The 23828-nt window shown below is 31.3% G+C and overlaps 1 pseudogene; it reads right to left on the bottom strand.

Annotated features, from left to right (window-relative positions):
* Positions 1-10118: 10118 nt before the first annotated feature.
* Positions 10119-11735, bottom strand: LOC129309365 (uclacyanin 1-like; annotated as a pseudogene).
* Positions 11736-23828: the final 12093 nt, after the last annotated feature.

The raw sequence follows: 23828 nt of genomic DNA, 5'->3' as shown, positions 1-23828 counted from the left end.
ACTAAAACTTCTTTCAAATCTAAGGATTTTATATCCTCTAAAAGACCCCCTTTAGCTCTTGTATATGGACTTAGTAGGTCCTTCAAGAGTTAAAAGTTTTGGTGGTAATTTATATACGCTTGTTAATGTTGATGATTTCTCTAGATTTACATGGACCTTCTTTCTAAGTTCTAAGGATGAAATGTTCTATGCATTTAGTGCTTTTGCCAAAAAGGTCTAAAATGAGAAAGGTATATCTATTGTGTCTATTAGGTCTGATCATAGAGGAGAATTTAAACTGGAGACTTTACAAATTTCAGTGAAGAGCAAAGAATTAGTCATAATTTTTCTACATAAAGAACTCCTCAATAGAATGGTGTAATGGAGAGAAAGAATAGAGTACTTACTGAATGGCTAGAGCTATGATGAATGACAATAGAGTATCTCAAGTTTTTTGGGCAAACATAATGAGTACAACATATTACATTATCAATAGAACCTATGTCAGACCAAAACTCAACAAAACTCTATATGAACTCTACAAAGGAAGAAAGACAAATATCTTTCATCTCCATGTATTCAGAAGCAAGGTATACATACATAATAACAACAAAGAAAACCTTGGAAAGTTTGATACAAAATCAAACGTGGGAATTTTCCTGGGCTACTTAAATAGGAGCAAGGCTTTTCAAGTATTCAATCTCAAAATAAAAGTTATAGAAGAGTCTGTACACGTTGTTTTTGATGAAAATCCATCAAAGAAGGATAACTCTGATATGGATGAGTTAACTAAAATGATGGATAATCCTCAATTTCTAAAATATCAAAAAATTCCAAAAGCAATTGAGATAGAAGCAGACTCTTAACAACTAATGGCTTGGAGGAATAATAAGAATCATCCCCTTAATAGAAATAAGTGATCCTGTACATATATGAAGTCATCTACGGAACATATCTGGTTACTCAGCCTTTATTTCAAAGATTGAACCTAAAACTTTCGAAGAGGCTCTATCCGACTCCTACTGGATAGATGCTATGTAAGAGGAACTCTTTCAGTTCGAAAGAAGTCATGTTTAGAATTTAGTCCTAAGACCCAAAGATCATCTAGTTATTGGAACCAAATGGGTTTTTACAAATAAGTTTGATAAAGGAGGTACTGTTGTTATAAATAAAGAAAGATTGGTAGCCAAAGGATACAATCAAGAATAAGGGATTTATTATGAAGAAAAATTTCATCCTGTTGTAAGATTAGAGCAATTTTTCTTCTTCTTGCTTATGCTACTATGAAGGATATTAAACTTGATCAGATAGACATGAAAAGTGCATTTCTAAATGGATACATCCTTGAAGAAGTGCATATTGATCAATACCACCTAGTTTTGAAGATCTATAGAATCCTAATGCTGTATTCAAGGTTAAAAAGGCATTATATAGACTCAAGCTAGTGCCTAGAGCATGGTATGATCAACTAAGCTCTTTTCTTTTAGAAAAAAGGTTCAATCAAGGTAAAGTTGATACTACTCTATTCATTAAGAAAAGAAAAGAACATTTACTTATTGTAAAAATTTATGTGGATGATATAATATGCAGTGCTACTGACCAATCCTTGTGTAAGGAATTTTCTAAGCTAATGTAGGATGAGTTTGAAATGTCAATTATGGGAGAATTAAATTTCTTCTAGGACTCTAAATTAAACAAAAAGGTGATAGTATCTTCATCTATCAAATAAAGTATTTAAAGGAGATGCTCAAAAAGTTTGGAATGGATCAAGCAAATAGAATAGAAACTCCCATGAGTTCATCTATTAAAATGGATGTGGATGCAGCTGGAATAGAGTATGATTGTAAATTATACAGAGGGATCATAGGATCACTTCTATACCTCACTGCAAGCCGACCTAATATATCTTTCAGCATAGGACTTTGTGCTAGATTTCAATCACCTCTAAAGGAATCTCATGTGACTACTGTAAAGAGAATATTTAGATATCTCAAGGATACTGATATATTAGGACTTTGGTATCTTAAAGAAGCAAGTGAATTCTTGATTGGATATTTTGATGCAAATTTAGAGGATGCAAAACAGAAAGGAAAAGCACAAGTAGGATTTGTCACTTCTTTGGTGGCTTAATTGTATCTTGGGTAAGCAAGAAACAAAATATTGTCTCATTATCATTAGCTGAATCAGAATTTATTGCTGCTGGATTATGTTGTTCATAAATTCTTTGGATGAAGTAGCAGCTTGAAGATTTTGGAATAAATCTTAAAGAAATTTCAATCAAGTGTAACAATACAAGTACAATATGCTTGACAAAAAATCTAGTACATCATTCTAGAACCAAGCATATTGATATTAGACATCACTTCATCAGAGATTACATATAAAAGAAAGATGTGATGGTTGAGTTCATCCCTACTGATTTTCAACTAGCAGACATCCTCACCAAGCCATTGGCAACTGATCAATTTATATACATAAGGAGAGGATTAGGACTACTAAATCTTAAATGAGTTGCAAGTATTTCTATCTTAAGTTGTAATTATTGTTTTATGGAAAATCATCTAACTTAAGCTTTAGAGTGTTTTAAGATGTTTTTGTAGGATCTTTCTGGTTGATATAAGATTGATTGAAATTAACTAATTTCTGAGTAAATAAAGGTTCAAAATCCTTATTATTTACTTCTTCAAGAATAGCAATGCTATTCTGAAATAAGTTACTTATTTCAAAATATGGAACATGGCAGAATGCTTGTTTAGAAAGTAACTGATTTGGAATAGCATGTGAATTAAAGTGAGCTATTCTAGAATGAGCATGTATATTCCAAAATAAGCTATTTGCAAAGAAGTCAAATCACTTTAGAATAAAGTAGAATGTGAGACGCAAGACAGCTATTCTAAAATAGTAATCTCCATTCTAGAATAATAAGGTAAGTCTTTAACTTTAACCTTTTATATTCCATAATGGCTAGTTTCTTTAATAACTCTTATTTTGAAATAGGCTATCTATATGTTTTACTCAGTCCTTTCCTGTACTTTAGCCTCTTCTGAAAGAATGCCTTAAACCACGAAGCTCTAGAACTATTGAAAGATCAACTGAAGGTGTCAATGAGGAAGAAACCAATGTCCAAAATCAAAGAAAGCAAAAAGGAAAAAAGAAAGTCAGCATAGACTAGTTCAATTATAATTGTGAAAGCCTAAATGAAGGGGTTATTCAGGTACAGCTCCTCAAGATGCAATCCAAAAGTCTTAGATTAAGTTGTTCTATAGATTTCAAAGCACTACATGACAATGGCCTGGATGTAACCAGATATGTGGAACTATACGAGAAATTGCTGGAAATCAAACTCCCCATATGTGAAGAAATCGTATAAACCTTCTATAGTTCTATTCAAATTTTGATAATGGGAAGAAGTTGAAGGCAAAAATTCGAGACCAAGAGTTTGAAATCACATAAGATTACCTGATCAAGTTACTAGAATTACAAACTAATGGCTCTATGCTGAGATTCTCTAATTTTAACTTCACAAAGCCAATTATGTAAAAGACTTTGGTACCTTCTTAAGAACCAATTAATCTACCTGTGACCAAGCCAGCCACTATGCTTCTAGAGCATAGGATTCTACATCATATCTATCTTAACTAGAGTTATATTAGGTAAACAAACTAGATTTAATACTCTGACATAAGAAGATTTTGTTTATCTAACTGTCATGATCAAAGGTATGAAAATCTATGTAGTAATAATCATCCTGAAAAAATGAGATTACTAGTCTCACTAGATCACAAGCGTGCTGGTAAATTTCTTCTGTATGGCTCTCTCATCTCCAAGATTATGGAAGATCAAAAAATCAAATACTTGGAGGATAGGAAGAAGATTGCTCAGGTGGACATCATGGGACAAATTACTCTGAAGAAGATGCAACTTCTTGTAAAAAAGAAGGACACGGTGAAGCCTCTTCTTTTGCTCCTTAAACTGCACCTAGCTCTTTTGTGCACTCATCTGCTAGCAAGAAGAGAAGAGTTGATCCTTCTATACCTGGCTCTTCTTGGCCAATTCAGGAAGATGAGCCTCTACCTAATATAGATATACATATGGTGACATGGCTAGATAGGAGATTCAAGACCTTATCTGAAGTCTTCACAATGTATCTAGAAAGGCAGAATGAAGGTTATAAACTTAAGTTGCAAAATCTTAAGCTAGATGTTGAGTTACTTAAGGCTCAAGTCAGTAGCCTTAGAGATTCACTTGAAGAGATCAAAAGTTTGTTCAAAAGGAACTATACTCGATTATCCACTCCTGAACATGTTTTTGTGCACACTACTGATACATCTTCCTATGGAACAGAGAAGAAGGATTTTGAAGAATTTGAGGGTCCTAGTACCTTGGGCATTCCAGAAACTTCTAGTACCAAAAATAAGCTTGATCCTAATCCTCCAGTTGACATAAATGGTCAATCTCCTAAACAGAAAGGGAGCTCAAAAAATGAAGCTCTGAAAGCTATTATGGCCATTACTCATAACTACGGCAATAAGGACTTTGATATAAAAGAGGTGACATCCTAGACTTCTATTTCACAAAAATCTTCACCCATATCTCTAGGTATTCCTACTGCAACTCTTTTCCAGGACCTTATGAAGTAGAACTCTCAAGTATTTCTAAATCCTAAGCTCTTGACTACCTTATTGGCCTCTAGTGAGATTGTCAAACTCTCCCTAATTTTCCCCTCGGCCTACTTAGGAGGAGTTAGAAGAGAAGGTTAAAGCAAGAAGCCTAATCACTCTAATTACACTACCTTCTCATTTCTTTACACTAGTTTTCCTGCCTCCTCAGCCCATTAATGTTGACAAAAAAGGGGAGAACAAGTCAGAGAGTTTAAATAGTGGTTCTGGTATGTAAAGTACCAAAGGAAAAGAAGTTATGGATTTAGGGTTAAACAAGCATAAAGGATTTCCTGTGATAAAAAAGAAAAGTGCAAGGAAATTCAGACCCAAAGTTGTCAAGAAAGAAGACCCTGTGACTACTCATCACCTTCCTTAAAAATTTCTGAAAAACCTTCATTGCCTCACCTTAATATCCTTACATATGACTAGGTGAAAGATTTTGTGGCCAGAGTTGATGTAGTAAAGATCAAGAAGGGTCCTATCTTCTCTAAATCCAAAAACACCAAACATCAACCTTCCTTCGTTTAAAACTGAGCTTATGTTTTAATAGCTTATTTTTGATCTCTTTAGTCATAACTATGTATTATTCTTATTTCATTTCAATATATGTGCTTATTCAGTTCATGATCAATTTATTTCTCTATTTATTAATTGTTTAAGGGAGAGCCAAACTCTCTAGGACTAATAAAGTGCATCTAGTTTTGTCATTATCAAAAAGGAAAGAAATGTTGAACTCTAATTTTGATGATTACAAAATAAGAGGAGGTTGTGTTTGACAGGTTTAATAATCAAGAATCAATGGCTTGTAAGGGAATTAATCAACTTAGATTTAAATTTCTATAGAACTTACTGTTCTAGAATAGTTGCTTTCTTTCCAAATAGGCAGAAACATGTAAAATCTTCTTTGATCTTCTTACTTCGTGTTTATCAAAAAAGATTAAGTATTTGACTTAATCTTAATCTCTTATATTGCCTAAAAGGTGTCTCAAGATTTCTTAGAATCAAAATCTCATTATCTGTGTGCCTTTATTATTTTCCTAAGCATTGGTCCTTATTCCATAATAGCTTATTCCCAAGTAAGTCTCTCTTCTTCCCAACTAGTTCTTGCCATCAATACTAGTAAAGACTTTCTGGCACAGTTTAGCATAGCATTATTAGCTGTAGCCAATCCATGCCAACTATCACAACAATCCCTTTCATGAGAATGCAAATCAAATTGATCACAGATACCCAATTCTTAAATACAATCTCTATTGTTTAACAAGCTCTACTAGTAATACTCAAAGATCCTGAAGGTGTAGTTACTTTGATCAATATAGGTAACTCTTCTAGTGCTAGTCTCAGTCTATCTACACATTCTTTTGAGATGAAAGAATATATAGCTTTAGAGTCAAACAACGCTTCTATTCTATTCCCACAGAAAAAGATTATACCTTTGATCATGTTCAAAGATGCTTTAGCCTCTATTGTCGACCACTGCTGTATCATCTCAATTCCACCCTCTGGACAATATCTAACAATATAGCCCGGCTTCCTACACTTGAAACAAGACCAACACTTGTCCGCATGAAATATGCCATAGACACTGTACTGAGGTGATCTTCCAGTGCTATAAGTTGGTGTTGGTGCATTTGAAGCTTGCCTTGAAGGTTGCAGGGGCCTAATTCTAACCCTAGCACTTCATTGCATTGAACCTCTCTAAATAGTCTAGGTTTAAGAACCTCTAGTAAAACTCCTCTTCCCAAGAGCTCTAGAACTGCTTGAGCTATAAACGAGCTTCTTCAAAACACTACTCGACGGACCCAAAGAAGAAGTAAACCTTCCCATATCGTCTCTCTTCTTCTTGGCCTAAGCTTTTTTGCCTCTTCTCACAGCCATTCTCAACTTATGGCACATCTCTTCATAGGTGGTAATGTTGAATAAAGCAATCTGATGCCGGTATTTTGGACATATCTTTTCTAATAATCTCTCTGCCTTCCACTTCGTGCCATTATGGTGCTACAGATATGTGGAATAGGCTAACAGATCATTGAACCCCTTAATAAATTCTTCTTGATCCAGATCCCCTTGCCTGAATGAATGAAACTCTTCCTCTTTCTTAGTACGAAAGGATGCTGGGAAGTAGTAATCAAAGAATACCCTTTTAAATTCTTCCCAGGAATACTTCACACCATTAGATGGCCTAACTGAATCTCACCATCTCTTAGCTACTTTGACCAACTGAACTATAACTAAAATCACCTTCTGCTCTGGTATATAGGTCACTACCTCGAATATGGTTTCAAGGTGCTCAATCCATTGCTCAACTTCTCCCTTTTCATACTACCATTGAATGTTGGAAGACTGAACCTCACAAAAGTCTTTTAAGCTCAATCAATGGATGGATCAATAGCAACTCCCACATCTTGCCTATTACCCAAAGCTTGAGACGACTCAGGTCTATTGTGAGCTTCCTCTTACATCGGTCTCTCTTAACCTTCTCTTTCATTTGCTTGATCTTTACCCCTTAATAACACGTCATGATCTCACACTGTTCTTCTAATATCGATCATCATATCTCTCAATTCTTCTAACAAGCCATCTCTTCTATCGACATGTTAAGGCTCATTCGGATGAACTTGTAGTACAAGCTCATCCTCTACCAGATGCCTTGATACTCAATTACTTCATGAAGCTCGAGTTCCTCTTCTTCTCATTTTCTCAAAATTTTGTACCATGTGTTACAACGCATCCATCTTCTGCCATGGCACATGGCATAGGAGGGTAATCTTCAATATGCTCACATGCTCTACTTCGAGACACCATTCTTTCGCTCATATCTGTTTATATAACATCCCAACTAGTCAATACAACACTTGATTATACAAAATCTTAATTCCACATTAAATCACTAATTCAATTCCTAATTAGTATTAATATAAGAATCAAAAATTTAGGATGTTACATACTCCTATACCTTTTTTGGCTTAAGGATACTTAATGCTCTTGGCAAACAAAATTCTTGAATATTTTTACCCTTTAACTCTTTTTAAAAATATGTAACTTGACTTAGCAAGTATTACTAGTCATTTTTTAGGCAACCAAATTAACACTAGCATGGTTTGTAAAACTAGACTAGATTGGCAGGTCAAACTGGCAACCTGCTCGTGTGTCCGGTTTGGTTTTGTGTCTTGAGTTGGCACTAGTTGACCTGGGATTAACTTGGATTAACTTGTCTAACCCTATAGGTCAGGCAGGTTAGACGAGTTGCCTTTAAAAAAATTAATAAAATGCAAAAGAAACTCCTAAATGGCTAAATCACCAGATCCTCTCCTTATGCTCATATAATCACTTCTTGGTCTTGCCTCTTGTCCCTAATTAGCTCTCGTCTAATGTTCCTAAGCATTGAGCTCTCTTAGCTTCAACCTCCTTGGCTTTCTCAATAGTGTTCTCGTTTGTGATCTCCTTGGGTCTGTAGGTCTCATCTTCAACCTCCGGCAACACCCACAATGAACCTCATCATCTACTAGCCATGAACCGGAAAAAATAGAAGGAGGTAAGAAGAAGATGAGAGTGTGAGGACTAAAGGAGAGGAAAGGAGAAGACTAAAGGCAAGGCACAGATCACAGTGGGATAGAAAAAATTTAAAAGAAAAGTCAGATGATGTGAAATACTTAATTAGATGAGAGATGGTTTGAAAAATATAATAAAAAATTATAGAGTGATAGTTAGATTTATTGTATACACCACATGATATATTTATGACCCAATGGATAATGTACTTCCACAAGAAATAAACATTTTAACTTCTTTGGGAAGATAAACAATCCCAGAGACTACTCTTTTTGGTCCTCTAGAATAGAGTGTTATATTTTATTTTATATATTTAATTTAAATAATATATTTTCATGTTTTTACCAAATATTTATATGTATTTTTAATTGCAAAGTTTTTTTTGCCAAAAATTGCAAAGTTGAAAATGACAAAAATAAGTGGGAAAAGTGAGAGGGAAAATTAAAATTTTGGATGAATTAATATTAATAATGAGTAAAATGGTTTAAAAAACATTGATATAGATAAATGTTTTAAGAATTAATGTTCTCTTGGAGGTCAAAAAAAAAAAGAATTAATATCATTTTATTTAAATTATATTATTTTATCATGATTGGTTTAATTTTGGTATAACCTCTCTCGTTGAACCCTGACCCCTAAATTCTAAATTTAACTAGTTCGGTTTTCAGTACTTTGATCACTAATCTCAAATCTCAATCCATAATTATTTTTTAACAGGGTCCACAAAACGAGAAAGAGTAAAGTAAGTGATAATGTTGAATTATTTGACTTTGTTATTAAACCATTTTGACATGATATAGTATTAGCAATTACCCATGCATTAATCCATATGAAATATGAACTTTCTTTCAAAATAGCATGCAAATTTTGTATTTAAACAAGCGTAGGTCATTTAATTTATATTTTATAAGCACATATAAATAACACATAATTAATTTAAAGAAATAATAACATATACCAATACACTTCCACTAGTGCATAATATAAGATATTGTTTTTATAAACTATTATTGGTCTAAAATAGGACGTATTGTAGTTTCAAATTTGCTAAACTATTTTGACATGATATATGATTAGCAATTATCCATGCATTAGTCCATATGAAATATGAACTTTCTTTGAAAAATGGCATGCAAATTATGTATTTAAACAAATGTAGGTCATTTAATTTATATTTTATAAGCACATATGAATAACACATAAATTTTGAAACAATAATAACATTTCAATATACTCCCTCATGTCACATATACCGATATACTTCCTCTATAGTACATAACATAAGACATTTTTTTAAAAACTATTATTTGCCTAAAATATTGGAGGACATCTTGCGGTTTTAAAAAATATCTTTTTATTTCTATCCATGTATTCGTGAATGTGGATTGAGGAGTTATATATAGGTGAAAAAATTGAAGACTTTAATTGTAAACAACGATAAAATTGGGAAAGTGTAAATAATTTTAAAAATAATTAACTAACTCATTAGAAAATATGACTTGATTAAAAAATGCATTAAGTAGAAGGAGTAGTTAATTTTCCATGAGATGTATTTTTAAATAAATTAAATTTTCTTAATGCATGTAATACATATTAAAACTTAAAAGTCTTGCGTTGAAGACTAGATGGAGTAATTCAATTGATTTTATTTTTGGATTGATAATTCAATTGATTTTGATTATATATTGTGATAATAATTTTTCATGAATAATTTTCATACAGCCAAGGAGCTACATCTAAATTTAACCTTGAGAAAGTAGGAATTCTAACTTAGGAAAAAAAATGACAAAATGTATGAAATCCGTGTGTCTGAATCTGAATATCTATAATTCTATATTTCTGGCAAAAAAAAAAATCGACATAAATAAAATTTATAAAAACCTGTACTGTTTATAAATCACATGCAATGCGACTCTCACTCCGAACTAAACATGCCAATTTCTAATTCAAATTAAAATTTGTCCAAATTAAATTATCATCACAACGACATCGTCCCCATATCCTCCACTAAATAAACAAAACTGCTTATGAATGGAAAATCCACCTTTATTGTAAAACTCCAAGAAAGACTCACCTGTGTAAAACAATCAAAGATCCAGAACGAATCGCATCAAACTCTACAATAATATAACAATCTCTCATCATCTATTCAATACAGTAATGTTGCAGCGATCCACAAGAAGGTAGCGAACAATCCGGCGGCTCTGTGAGACGTAGCATCGGAGTTTTGTGGAGGTGGGCTGGTAGAACTGGCGGGAGATGGCGACGAAGGTTTGTTGTGGAGGGTGAAGAACCGGGAGATCCGCCGGCGGGGGCAGGCGTGGTGGGGGATGGTGGTGAACTAGGAGATCCGGCGGGGGTAGGAGCCGTGGCGGGGGAGGAGGAACCGCCGGTGACTTTGATTGCTAACTTCTGACCGCCAGCACAGTGGCCGGGAACCGCACAGATGTAATAATGCTCACTGGACTTGTTGAGAGTCACCCTTACCGGCGGGCTAGTGTAAAGCGCAAGAGGAGATGAGGTGTTGCAAGAATCGTAGCTCGACTTCGTCACCTCCGCCACATCGTGTGCGTTCTTCTGGAAGTTGAACACTGCACAAATCGCTCAAATCGGTCAACAAAACAGAAAAAGTCAAATTCATCTCAACAATTCCAAATCTATCCTTATATATTTCTCACCTAGGATATCGCCGACTTTAAAGTTCTTGCCGGAAGTCCAGGTTTTATAAAACGCTGCACTGGAAGGGACGGTCCAACCGGTTTTGTCTCCAACGGTGTAAGTTACAGATCCCGAGGAAGGAGACGGTGCTGAAGCTGGTGCTGGTGAAGGAGCTTTCACAGGTGCTGGTGAAGGAGCTTTCGGCGCCGGCGAAGCACTGGGCTGAGGAGCAGGGCTCGGAGAAGAAGAAGAAGAAGCTTGTTTGGTAACATTAACGGCGAGTTTCTGGCCAAGCGAACAATGAGTCCCAAAAGTACAAATATAATACTGTTCACCACTTTCATTCAATTTAACACTTGCAGGTCCATTGTTCAGAGTAAAAATGGTGTTCCCAGTATTGCAAGCATCAAAAGCTGCCTTCGTCACCTTCGCTACGTCATGTTGTCCAGTAGCAAAGTTGAACACTGATCAATTACAAACACCAAAGCTATTACATCATACCGAATAAATCTCAATAAATAAGTACTTTGGTCATTAATATGTATGAGTCTTATTAATTACCAAGAGTGTCGCCTTGCTTGAAGGTCTGGTTAGAGGCCCAGTTAGTATAGGTTGAAGCACCGCCGGGAGGGACGGTCCAGCCGGTGTTGTGCCGACGACGTGCTGGGTTTGAGCCGATGACCCGTGAAGCAGGGTGGCTACTGAGAGGAACAGAAGAAGAGCAAGTGCGTTGAGCATGCCTTTGCCTGCCATGGCTTGTGTGTGTTCTTAAAGGTCAGGTCACCCCTGTTCTGTTCTGAGAGACTAAGAGCTCTGTTTTCTCTCTTTCCTCGGAGAGAACTCAAATGAAAGGGTAAAGTCACTAAGTGGGTATCTTGCGTGTGATTATAGGAATATATAAATAAGCAAAGTGTTGGAGTGTAGATGGGTTGTGGAAGAATGGGACTTGTACGCTCGCCGTGGAATTTGTTTGGTCAACCAAGTTTTAATTAGTAGCCGGAAATGGGGACTTGTAGGTAAAATGGATGGGAAGACGACACAGAAAAAATGAAAATGATCTAAACTTGTGAAATTAATAATTACTTTAAACATTTTAAATATTTTATAAATTTAATGGCTAATATTATTATTTCTACTTTTTTTTAAAAAAATAAGGTTAATATACAATTTGAATTGTAAACTATAGGTCCAAAGGTTATTTAAATTTAAACTTTTAAAAGATATATACTGAATTAAGAATTAAAATTAAAACAATTTCACCCTCATTATTAAATTTCAATAACTATCCGTAAGTTTTTTAAAAAATTAAGATTTAATGTGTAATTTTTATCAAATTTCACTCCCCTTTCTCTTCTACCCTCATTTGGTAAAAATTACTTATTAAGTTTCATTTTGATTGATATTTGTTTAAATTTAACAGTAAAAGTAAAATTGCTTTAATTATTTAGAGTTCAAAATGTATATTAACTAAAAAAATATTGATGTTTTCAAAATGGAAAAACATAACTATTGATTTCTATAGTTTTAATGTGTTTTGGTACAAGTTTCTCCTCTCTTTTTTTGGCTGCTCCAAGTCCTCCTAATTTATCTCATTTGCAATATTAATCTCTTTATTTTTAAATATGTCCAAAAGAATGATGAAATAATACTAACAATATTAAATATATTGACATGTGGCTAATGTTGTTAATCTATATCTAGTGAAATTATGATTTAACATATTAATAGTGTTGTTCACCTAGTTTTGTTTCACACTTTAAGGTTCAACATGTGAAAGCATAATTTCACCTCAACACAAAGGTTAATGTTGTTAGTTACATGTCAGTACATTTAACATTAATAAGTGTCACCACATTTTTTTGGACATATTAAAAAATAAAAAAAGACAATGTTGCATACAGGATAAATAAGTAAAGGCATGGAAACAACAAAAAATTACGAGAACTCATCAAAATACATTAAAACTAAAGGACAATTGTTGCGTTTCCCTTTCAAAATTAATATCTTAAGTCTAGTGAACCGTTGGTAAAGACAAAGTACCTAGAGTCTAGTGGAGGGGGAAAATTACTCCATTTTTTTCGTATGTCCCTTTGAAAAAAATAATCATTTTGATTTATTGAATTATTTAGAATTTAAGATAAAATTGATCATTATTTTTTAAAGCATAACATTATTTCACTCATTATTTTACATATTTTTATAGGATTAGTTACCAATAAACTAAGGACATAGTAGACTTTTTGTAAAAAAAAATCGATATATTAATGAGAAAATGGCTCAAAATGATCATAGAAGGAAGAATATAACATTTAAAAAACCATGAATTTATAAAATTATAGAAAAGGGATCAATGTTAAAAAGGAATACAAATGGACAAAAATTTCCCTACATGGTTAGTACATAACTCAGTATAAATCCATTAAGCTTAATGGTTAGTACCAAAGTTAAATTTTAGGGTGTTAGTTGCTCCTCCATAAATATTTTAAAAAATAAAATTTTGTTAACACAAAATGATTATGAAATTGATGGTTAACGTCAATATCTGTTAGTTTATAAACAATATTGCAATTAAGACACTTAAAAGAAAATATTGCTAAAAAAAGTTTAAAATAATTAATATTCTTTACAAAATACTTAAATTAAAACTAAAACTATCTTTTTAACCTATTTTTATATAATTTTTTTCCCTTTCAAATAGTGGAATAAGACCTCCCCCACTAAATCATTTTCTATTTGGGGTAGCTCTTTGGCGTCGTTGAATGACTTTAATCAATTTTATTTCTCCATAACTACGGTAGTCATTTAATTTTTCCTTTTTTTTTCATTTTATTGTATATAGGTCTCCACTGACTTGATTTAAAAATACTTTTTTTTGTTTGTTTGTTAGCTTCTCCTGCTTCCCCTATCGCATTTTTAAACGAGCCTTGGCTTCCGCTGTCTATCACACGTACATGATCGTTTTATAAAACGATTTCTAGCATTCTGCATGTATATTTAATTATTAATTATTCTTGAAATATTTCCCAGTTTCAATTATTTTAATATCCCCTTAGTGCATTGTTTGATGAACTAATTCAACAGAATGATAGCGAAAGAAAAAGACAAAAGGATATGTGGGGTCCACTTTCGTGAAAAGGTACCAAAAAGCAAGTTATCGGGAAGTTTCCAATGTGATAGACTAAATAAAAATATAACGATTTGTTTTTTTAGGAGCCAACAATATAGAATTTAACAAATTGTTAGGTGAACGTGAACTTGTGATTTGTGAACTGTGAACGCGTCTGTGCTCCCTAAAGTGGACTTTAGGCTATGAGGAAGAAAGACTTGGCGGCCATTGAAAATTTTAACACGTAAGTCGTCATGCTTTGCTGTGTTTTTCTGTTCTCTACTACCGTCACACGTATTTCCTTTTTTTTTTTTTTAGGTTGGGCAAAAGTAAAAGAAAAAATAACAATAAAATCATCAATATTATATAAATGATAATCCAGTTTCTTAAAATATTATAATTTTATCAAAATTTTTAAGAACTATTAGATGGGCTGGCATTTAAGATGGGGTGAATTGATTGACAGTTAATTTTTTTCTAAAAAACTAAAAAGAGAGGAAGACAGATGCAAGGAGTTAAGAGATTTGACATAAAAGATTTATTCTGATTTAACCCAAATTTTGACCTAGGTCTAATTCTCAAAATTACCTTTGAAATTTTCAAATAAACTCTCAAGTTTAAGTGAGTACTTGTAATCTCAATATAACTCACAAAACTTAACTAGTTTTGTATTAACAATCAAACCTTGCTATAACCAGCAAGTTATTACAATTTACTTAAAAATTTTCTTTTCAAGATTTCGGCTTATTTAAAAAGTAAAGAACTCTCAAAGATAAACTCTTTAGAAAGAGTGTATTGAGTATAAATGAAAGCTTAAGAATTTATGAAAGCTTTTTCACAAAATTTATTAAAAATGATAAATGAATAAATGCAAGATTTTAATGCACAACTTTGAAAGATTTTAAAAATGTTTACTCAAAAGTTAGAATTCTTGTTCTAGACTTCAATTGCATCACATATATAATTTTGGCATTTAACAGATCGTTGGAACATTATATGTAGCTGTTAGTGAAGTTTCTTGCGTGCAACCAGACAATTCACATGTGAAATGGAGCTAGCCAAGTTCTAGTCAAGCATATGTGACAACTCAAGTATAAACATCAAGGTGACTCATGTGTGTTGTAAGGATAAGAAGATGCAATCTATTTTGTGTGACAAAACATGCGTGTTACCCTTAAGCTCTCATGTGTGAATTGGCTGACAGAATGACAAAACCAATCTGGGCAATGAATCACACATGAGACCACCTAACCATCACATATGAAATGATTAGTTACAAACACCAAACCATTCTAGAAGACAAATAACACGTGAAACACTCTATTTCTCATGCATGAGATGGCTAGTTATAAAACCAAGCCATTCTATTGGACATATCACACTTGAAACCAATGTGTATTTAAGCATGGATTGTATGATTAAAAAGAGTCAAATCAATAAGTGACAAATCATGCAAGTGTACAATATGAAATAAGTTTGAAATGGCTTAAGACTCACTTGGGCAAAATGTGTTCAATAAACTCAGTGACAAAACACGCGTGAACACTTTCTCTTCCAGGCGTGAAATGGCACAACTCAAAATGTAAAGGAACACAAAGTAACAATTCAAGCGTACGTATATAAAGGTAATTTATGTGAGTTAGAGCACAGAAGCTTCATCAAGACATCACACAAATACAAGTGACAAATCACATGTGAACCACTATTGATTCAGGCGTGAAACATCAGTTAATGTGCCTAAAGTGACATATCATGCATGGAACCATTTCAAATCACACATGAAACATCATACAGTAAAAAACTTAACTTTTATGATCCAATTCCAGCATGAATGACATTACTTCAAGCTTGAATCGACTAAGATAAGTCTTAAAATGCACAAATAAGATTAATTAGCATAATGATGATGCATTCATTTTAAAGATTGATGACATGCGATTAAGCTCTCATAGTTTTCATATTGAATCTAAGAGAAATAAATAACTTGTCCTATAAATCTTCTTCTTCTCTTAATTGTTCATGCTCTTGAAGGTTTTGTCTCATCTATGAATCTTTATGTATATGCACAAACAACACACACCTCTTTTTTTTGGTTTTATAATCATCAAAACATATGATTTAATAGGGACTTCAGCGTTAATAAATTTTAAAGTTAAAAGACTATTTTACCGTTATTGAAAATAATAAACTCTAATAACAACTTTTGTTCTATAAATTGCAAGAGTTGAATAAGAAATCACAACTTATCAGGTATAATTTTTTTTTTGAAAAATAAGCCTCAATCACAACTTTTCCTTAAGGAATAATAATTTTTGTTCGGTGAATCACAAGAGTTGAACAAGAAATCACAACTTATCAAATATAATTTTTATTATTAAAAAAATAAGTTTTTAAAATAACAAATCTCACTCACAACTTTTATTTAAAGAATAATAATTTTTATTTAAAAAATTACAAGAATTAAACAATAAATTATAATTTTTTAATAAGGGTAAAATAATTTTTTTAATTTAAAATTTATTGATACAGAAGTCCTTAAAAATTTTAATAAAATTATAATATTTTAAAAAATTAGATTGTCATTTAGTCATTTTTTCAAAGTGGATCGGTCAAAAACAGATTTTTGAGAAAAGGCCCAAACAAAACAATTAATTGCCCCCTTGTAAAATTATCCACTGTTTTCATTTGTGGGCTAATTTTTTTCTTTTTATTTTTCTTTAGTTGCGCAGGAGAGAATATGTTACAAAAAGATAGAAAAGAAGGCAATATATCTATAATCTAGTGTATTTACCGACCTACAGTACCATTCAACTTTTTCATTTTTTTAAAAAATTTTATTTGCCACTGTCGCATTCGACTTTTCCCTTCTTTTAAAATTTTTATTTATTTTTTAATATGATATTGTAAAAAAGTTACAAAATAATATGGGCCCAGTAGCAAAATAAGTACATGTGGGACTTAAAAAAATAAATTGCTAACGTAAAACTTATAATTAAAATTAATGATATATTTCTTTTGCTTTTTGAAATTTATAAATATGAACATTTTTTAGCATGAATAGTTATAAAATATAGGCATTTCTTTTATTTTTAAAATTTTATTTTCATTTATCTAACTATTAGTTAACTATTAAGTCATCTGTATTGAACCAAAGTATCCCTATTTAAATATAAATATTATCTAAAAATAATTTAAATTATCGAAAAAATTAATTTTTTATTATTTAAATGTATTTATTTTGTAAATTTTTTAAAAATTAAATATATAAATTAGCCAAAAAAAATATGCAAAGGTAGGGGTCTACATTTATAAATATGAGTGGGACCTATAATTTAATTAATAAAATTTATTTACGTAGGATGAAAAATATTTTCCATATAAATTTTCATTTGCAAATGGTAAAATTTTAGGTAATATGTAAAAAATAATAAGTATGTTTTAAAAGATCATATAGGATTCACAGTAAAAATTAGATGTGGATATAATATTTTTACTAATAAAAAGAAAATAAAATAAAAATTAGAGGTCAAGCTCGACTATAAATTTTTTATATATTAAAATATTTTAAACTCAATATAAAAAAGGAAAATGGAGAGAATGTAAAATTTTAATAAATTTGGTTTTTAACAATTGAGGTAGTGTGATATAAAAAAGTGCTTGGAACCTACAATCAAAAAATGTGAGTGGGGCTCTACATTTATAAATGTGAGTGAGACCTATAATTTAATTAATAGAATTTATTTACATAATAAAAAAGCCATTTCCCATATAAATTTTCATTTGTAAATGTTAAAATTTTGTATAAGATGTAAAAAAATAATAATATTTTTTATATTTTAAAAGATCGTATAGGATATATAGTAAAAATTTGAGGTCAGTATAAGATTCTTATTAAAAATAATAAGTATTAGACATATAATAAAATTTATATGGGATAACTCGATTTAGATAAAAAGAATTTTTTATATATTTATTATTAACACAGGGTAACAAAGCAAAATATTTTGTATGACTGTATATAGGACAAGTTTTTTTTTTATATTCTTCAAATGTATAAGGTATAAAAATCTATTATTCTATTATGTATATGTAAAAGTTGATTATGATTTGAACATATATGAAAAATATTGATGTAATTACGTGCCTTAAGTCTAAGCAAAAAACATTATGGGCTACAAATTAATTATATAATATTAGTAAATTTATCTTCTATTGTACACTTAATCTCTTCTTAATAATCATTATGTTACTTGTAATACTTGTACATATGATTGGTAAATGGTATTAAAACATGAATTATATCATTTGCTTGATTTACAAACATTATAATTATGATTTATAAATAATATTATCACATAAATTATAGTATGATTCATTATAGTATATATTTTATTTTTCTTAAGGTGATACATTGGGCAATACATTTTGGAAAAAAAAAGCTAGATTATATTGCAAATTGTAAGAGGCAAAAAATTTAAAAAAATAATTATATTTTTTAGCATGTAATAAAGTAACTCATTACAAAATAGAAGCTATTCCTTATAGCAATCTATTAAAATTTTAATCTATATTTGCCAGGGATACTCTAGGTAAAAAAGAAGAAGAAGTTCTTCCTTAAATTTTAATTTATACAAAAAAAAACATTCTAAAATTAAATAAGTTATTATATATATTTTTAATAAATAAGAAGAAAACAAATTTTAAAATAAAACATTCTTTAGATTTTAATTTTCACAAATTAATATATTATAGAGTAAAATACAACAGCATTCATTTTGTTTTGTTAAAATTATAAAGACTTCTTTTTTTTAAAAACTTATTCTTTAGTCTCATTTTCAATATGGTTAGGAATATTATGTTAAATATTTTAAAATATTTGATTTATTATTTGTATTTTATGTTGCCAAAATTTAAATTATTAATTTACCCCTATAGTCTATTTTTCTATCCTCTTGCTTCCTAATTTAATGAACTTCAAACAACTTTTGGCAAAAAAGAATTTTAACAATTAAGTATGACAATAATTTAAAAATATTTTATCAAAATTATAAAATTTAAATATACATAAAACATTAATTATATAGATTAATTTATCTGTTATTCCATTAAATTTTTTTTCCACATATACATGTTTGAAATATTATTTTAGTAAACTTACTATTTTGGTTAAAAAATATAAGAAATTTTTTAATGTTATTTCCTAGGGGTTGGATGTTAAGAAATATAAGGCATTTTTACTATAATTATTTTTTCAAAAGTGTCCCTAATAAATAAATTATTTTATATTTATTTTAGAGTGAAACACCTAATTAAATAGTAAATATGGAAAGATAATATTATTTTAAAAATAAGTAACTACATTATTGGGGGTGAGATTTAATTAAAAATACCTTACATTTTTAAAAAGATGGAGTATGTATTTATTTCTTTTAAAATAAATAAAATTAGTTTGTATTACTAATAAATTTAAAATCTAAATAAAAATTTAAAAGAATATATTAATAATGGTATTTTAGTCTAACATATGTGACTTAGCTATCAACTAATGATTAGATGGATGAAAATAAAAACTTAAAAGTAGAAGGTATATTTGTATTTTATAACTCTTGACTATTGATTTTAAGAGGGATTCATATATATTTTAAAAATAAAAAATCTTTATAATTAAGATAAAAAAAAGGGAAAAGTAATATATTTTACTTTAAAGATATTAAAATAATTTTTTAATAGGATTAATATACGATTTAAACCGTAAACTATAGGTCTAGAAGCGATTTAAATCCTAAACTTTTAAAATGTACAATTTAAACTTTAAACAATTAAAGTTGGGACAATTTTACCCCATCATTAAATTTGAACCAACATCCATTAGTTTTCAACATTGAAATCTAATATATAGTTTTTATCAATTTCTATTGTCTCTCTCTCCAACCTGTGCATTGCACGAGATAAAAAGCTAGTTAGACTTAAGAAAATTGGATCAAAGAATCAAGGTAATTATTGTCATGATGCAAGACCCAATAGAGACCCACGATGGACCCAAGAAAACTTGACCATAATCAATTTCTTCTGGTGTGAGATATTGAAATTGACTGTCAAGCATCCAATTTGCCATTCTTGATATGTGTAATAGAGATCATGATTGTAACATCTTAAGTTTCTCAATTGGTAATTATTAGTATTTCCAAGGGTAAATTAGTCAATTTAAATAAATTATTAATTTATGAGGCTTATGGGAGACTAATATATTTTTTAGATTCTTGGACAGTCTTAGAAGAGGGTTAGGGCTATGTTTGAGCGGGCCATGGCACAGAAGGGAGTTTAAAATTTTGTGAGACTTTTTGTGCCATATGCTGCGGTGGCATGTCAATGCACTGTGACACACGTGCAAAATCAACACTTATTAATTTGTAAAAACAGATTGAAAACAGAAGAGAGAAAGAAGGAAAAACAAGAGAGTGATGGAGAGGAGCTCCTGGTCTACTATGGCACGATCCCTAGGCTACTTTGAAAGCATTTGAAGCTTAAATCACCATTGGGTAAGTTTCACATTCCCTCTTTTCCCTCTTTTATGTAATAATCTAGATTGGTGGGGTAATAGGGGCTTTGATTTTGGTTCCTTTAGGTTTAAACTGAATCCATTAGTTTATTTAAGGTCTTGGGGAGTTAAGTCAAGCCTTTAATCTTAAGTTTATGAGTTTTATGGTGATTGAGAATTTTTGGTAAGGGTTTAGATGAACCTTAGGTATAACTTAAAGATTTTGAGATAATGTGGGATATTAGTTAGTGATTTTGGTGTGTTGGAATGTTTAATAGGATGGTTAAAGTATTTGGGAATGGTTGATGTTGTTAGAAAAGGAATTTGAGTATTTTAGACACTTAGAACTTAGTGAATTTAGAGTTATCCAGTGTGATAATTGATGATTGTCACTTGATTGTGTAGATTGAGCGTTACTTGAGCTATATCATGCGTATAGAATGTGTGGAGCTAACATTGAGCCACAGTAACCCTTTTGTGTGACAAAGGGTTGGGGAAACAGAATAATTTACACTATTCGATTATATTACTTAACTATTTGCGAGTATATACATTAAATCTATTACTTGAGATTTGATAACCTTGTATATTGCAAAATGTGGTTTTGTGTATGAAAAATTTATTTTCAAATGATGAGTATGATGAAAGTTATATATGAATTGGTTGAGAAATTTGAAATGTATATGTGATATATATGTTGAGTGTTGGCATGATCATGTTAGGGAGTGGGAGTTCACCTATAGGAAAGAGTAGTGGAAGTCCACATGACATGTATCTTCTTAGTGTCTAGTGAGGCACGATGTTGGAGATTTTCTCCTTAGTATCCATGTGGGAAATGACATTAGAGAGTAACGCTCCTTATCATCTATGATGCGGTGTTGGAGTAACGACACTCAGTTGCGTGTGCGATAGGAGGAAACTATAGTTCAAAAGTGGGATAGGACACCTTTGGCCTGGTGATCCTACCACTGAAGGTAAGCTCAAATCATTATGAATGTGCACTTGGTCCAAGAGCTTATGGTTTCGGTTGGAGTGATATGGAGGCTTGGATGGTAGAACGATCATGCTAGTGGTAAAAGATTTGTACTGATGAAAAGAGTATGTGGTAATATGTTAAAAGTATATTTTGGAGTTTTATAGTTTTACTCTCTTATAGTTGCGCATGTTAATTAACAGTAATGAATTATTCTATTACTGAGATGTTTATCTTACCCCGTGGTTATGTTTTATAGGTAAGAGCTCCGGTAAAGGCAAGGAGAAGGAAGGGGCATTTGAAGAGTGAAGAGTATAGTTGTATAGCTCTTCCCTTTTCTCTTTTTGGGTATTGTAACGAATATTATCAATATATAATGCCAACTTAGGAATATGACATTGTTGTGATTATCCTTTAATATGAATTTGTGATAAGGGTGTATATCTTGGTCCAAGGTTGATGTTGTGGATTAAGTATTTGTGCTTGGCCAAGTTACACTTACATGTGATATATTTGAAGAGATGAATGTACCAAAATGACCAAGTTGATATGTGTGTTAGATTTTATCTACCCCTTTATGTTATTGTGAATTGGGGTTTTAATGGTCATTTTGGGTGTGAATGCTTAATTATATGTTATGATTGAATTGTCATGTTGTGTATGGTCTATTTGAGGTGGTAAAAGTGGCTTTGCGACTAATGGCAATTAGCATTGTGAGTTAGACACCTTTGTGTGTGTTTTGAGGAGAAAACGATTGGGTGTCCATCTTTCCAACAGATGATTGTTTGAGTATGAAACTGGTGCCATTAGTTAGAGGGCTCAAAGAGCTTCATATAGATACTTGAATTGCTTAAATCAAAAGTCAGATGGCGAAACGGCACGCTCTAAAACTTCGGAGAGCTGTCATGACAGCAATCTATTGTCATAACAGTAGGTGCATGCCGTGGCGCAAGAGGCCTTCAAGGGACTTGTCCCTTTATGCCATCCATCGAGGCTGACATGGCTTGCGCTATGGTTGACGAGCCAAATAATTGCAAAATGGCTTGTTTTAGCCTATTTCGAAGTGATTTGATTTCTATGCTTTTGTATTTGTTCTTAATTAATTTTTAACCATGGTTTGAGCTCAAACACTATTTTAAAAAGGGTTTTCTTAGGATCCTATTATTTCAATTTATTATCTTATAAACTCTTGGGTTGTGATAACTCTTTCTTGGAATTCAACTATTCTTAGTTATCACAACGGCGTGTAAGAGTGTTGTTCTGGTAATGTCAAAGCAGACATTACAATGATCACCTCCTCTTGACTATGTTGGATAAGGCTGGCACTTAGAAAGAGGGCAAATTGGATGTTCAAAAATTTTTAATAAGTTTTTCCTAACTCAAAAAGATGATAAATGTAATATTGCCTTACTTAGTTCGACATTTAACTAAAACCTCCACAATAATCATGGGACTAACCTAAATGGACTATCATAACTCATTTCAAAATCATCAAGTTGTAGTTTAAAATAATTTAACTATAAAAGAAAAAGGGACTACTTAAACAATGCCCAATGTCTAACTATTTTCCATACTCAAGCCTCATTTCCAAAACATAATTGTCTTAAGTAATAAAAATAGGATCTCAAGTTTTTAATAAGGATAAATTAGAGTTAATAAGTAAATGGAAGCATGAGATACCATTTAATTGTAAGAACATGTGAAAATCCGTTAAAAAACAACAAAGTAGAGTGACACGTCTTGGCTCATCGAACATGCATCATGGTTGGCACTCTTTGTGCTAGGCATCGTGGCGCATTGCATAGATACTTGATAGTATAGGGGCCAACTTTCATTGTGCCCCATTTCTTTGATCGATGTCCAATCAAGGTAATATAAGTGTTATCAGAAAGATCCTTAAAAGTACTTACAAATGGCATTAGTTTCATTTCAAAATTATTACTTAATCAAAAATTGGATACCCATTTGCAAACTAACACATTTTGACACTTATAGCTCAATCTCGGGTGTCCAAACTCCTAACCATGTGCCATAAATACAATCCAACACCTATACCATATGCAATGGATTTAAGACTACCTATGCAATACACCATAATGATCAAATAACTCATGCAATTTATTTTCAACCCTCAACCTCTCAATATCAAAAATTGTATGGGGAGGTCATTTGCATTTCAATTCTCAAAATAATTAATCCAAAGCTTTATACAAGCATTCATATTACTATTATACTTGTACTAGTATTTTAGCTCTAACTAAATAAATCTATCACATTACATACAACATAGGGTCAAAAATACAACCATTCAACTTAACAATCAATAGTGCAAGTACATGTATAACTAAATGCAATATCATA

This window comes from Prosopis cineraria, unplaced genomic scaffold (genome assembly GCF_029017545.1).
Source record: "Prosopis cineraria cultivar Desert tree isolate PC_DT_omini unplaced genomic scaffold, ASM2901754v1 PC4, whole genome shotgun sequence".
Classification (NCBI taxonomy): Eukaryota; Viridiplantae; Streptophyta; class Magnoliopsida; order Fabales; family Fabaceae; genus Prosopis; species Prosopis cineraria.
Note: the sequence above shows the minus strand (reverse complement) of the source record. Positions and strands in the feature narration are given on the sequence as shown.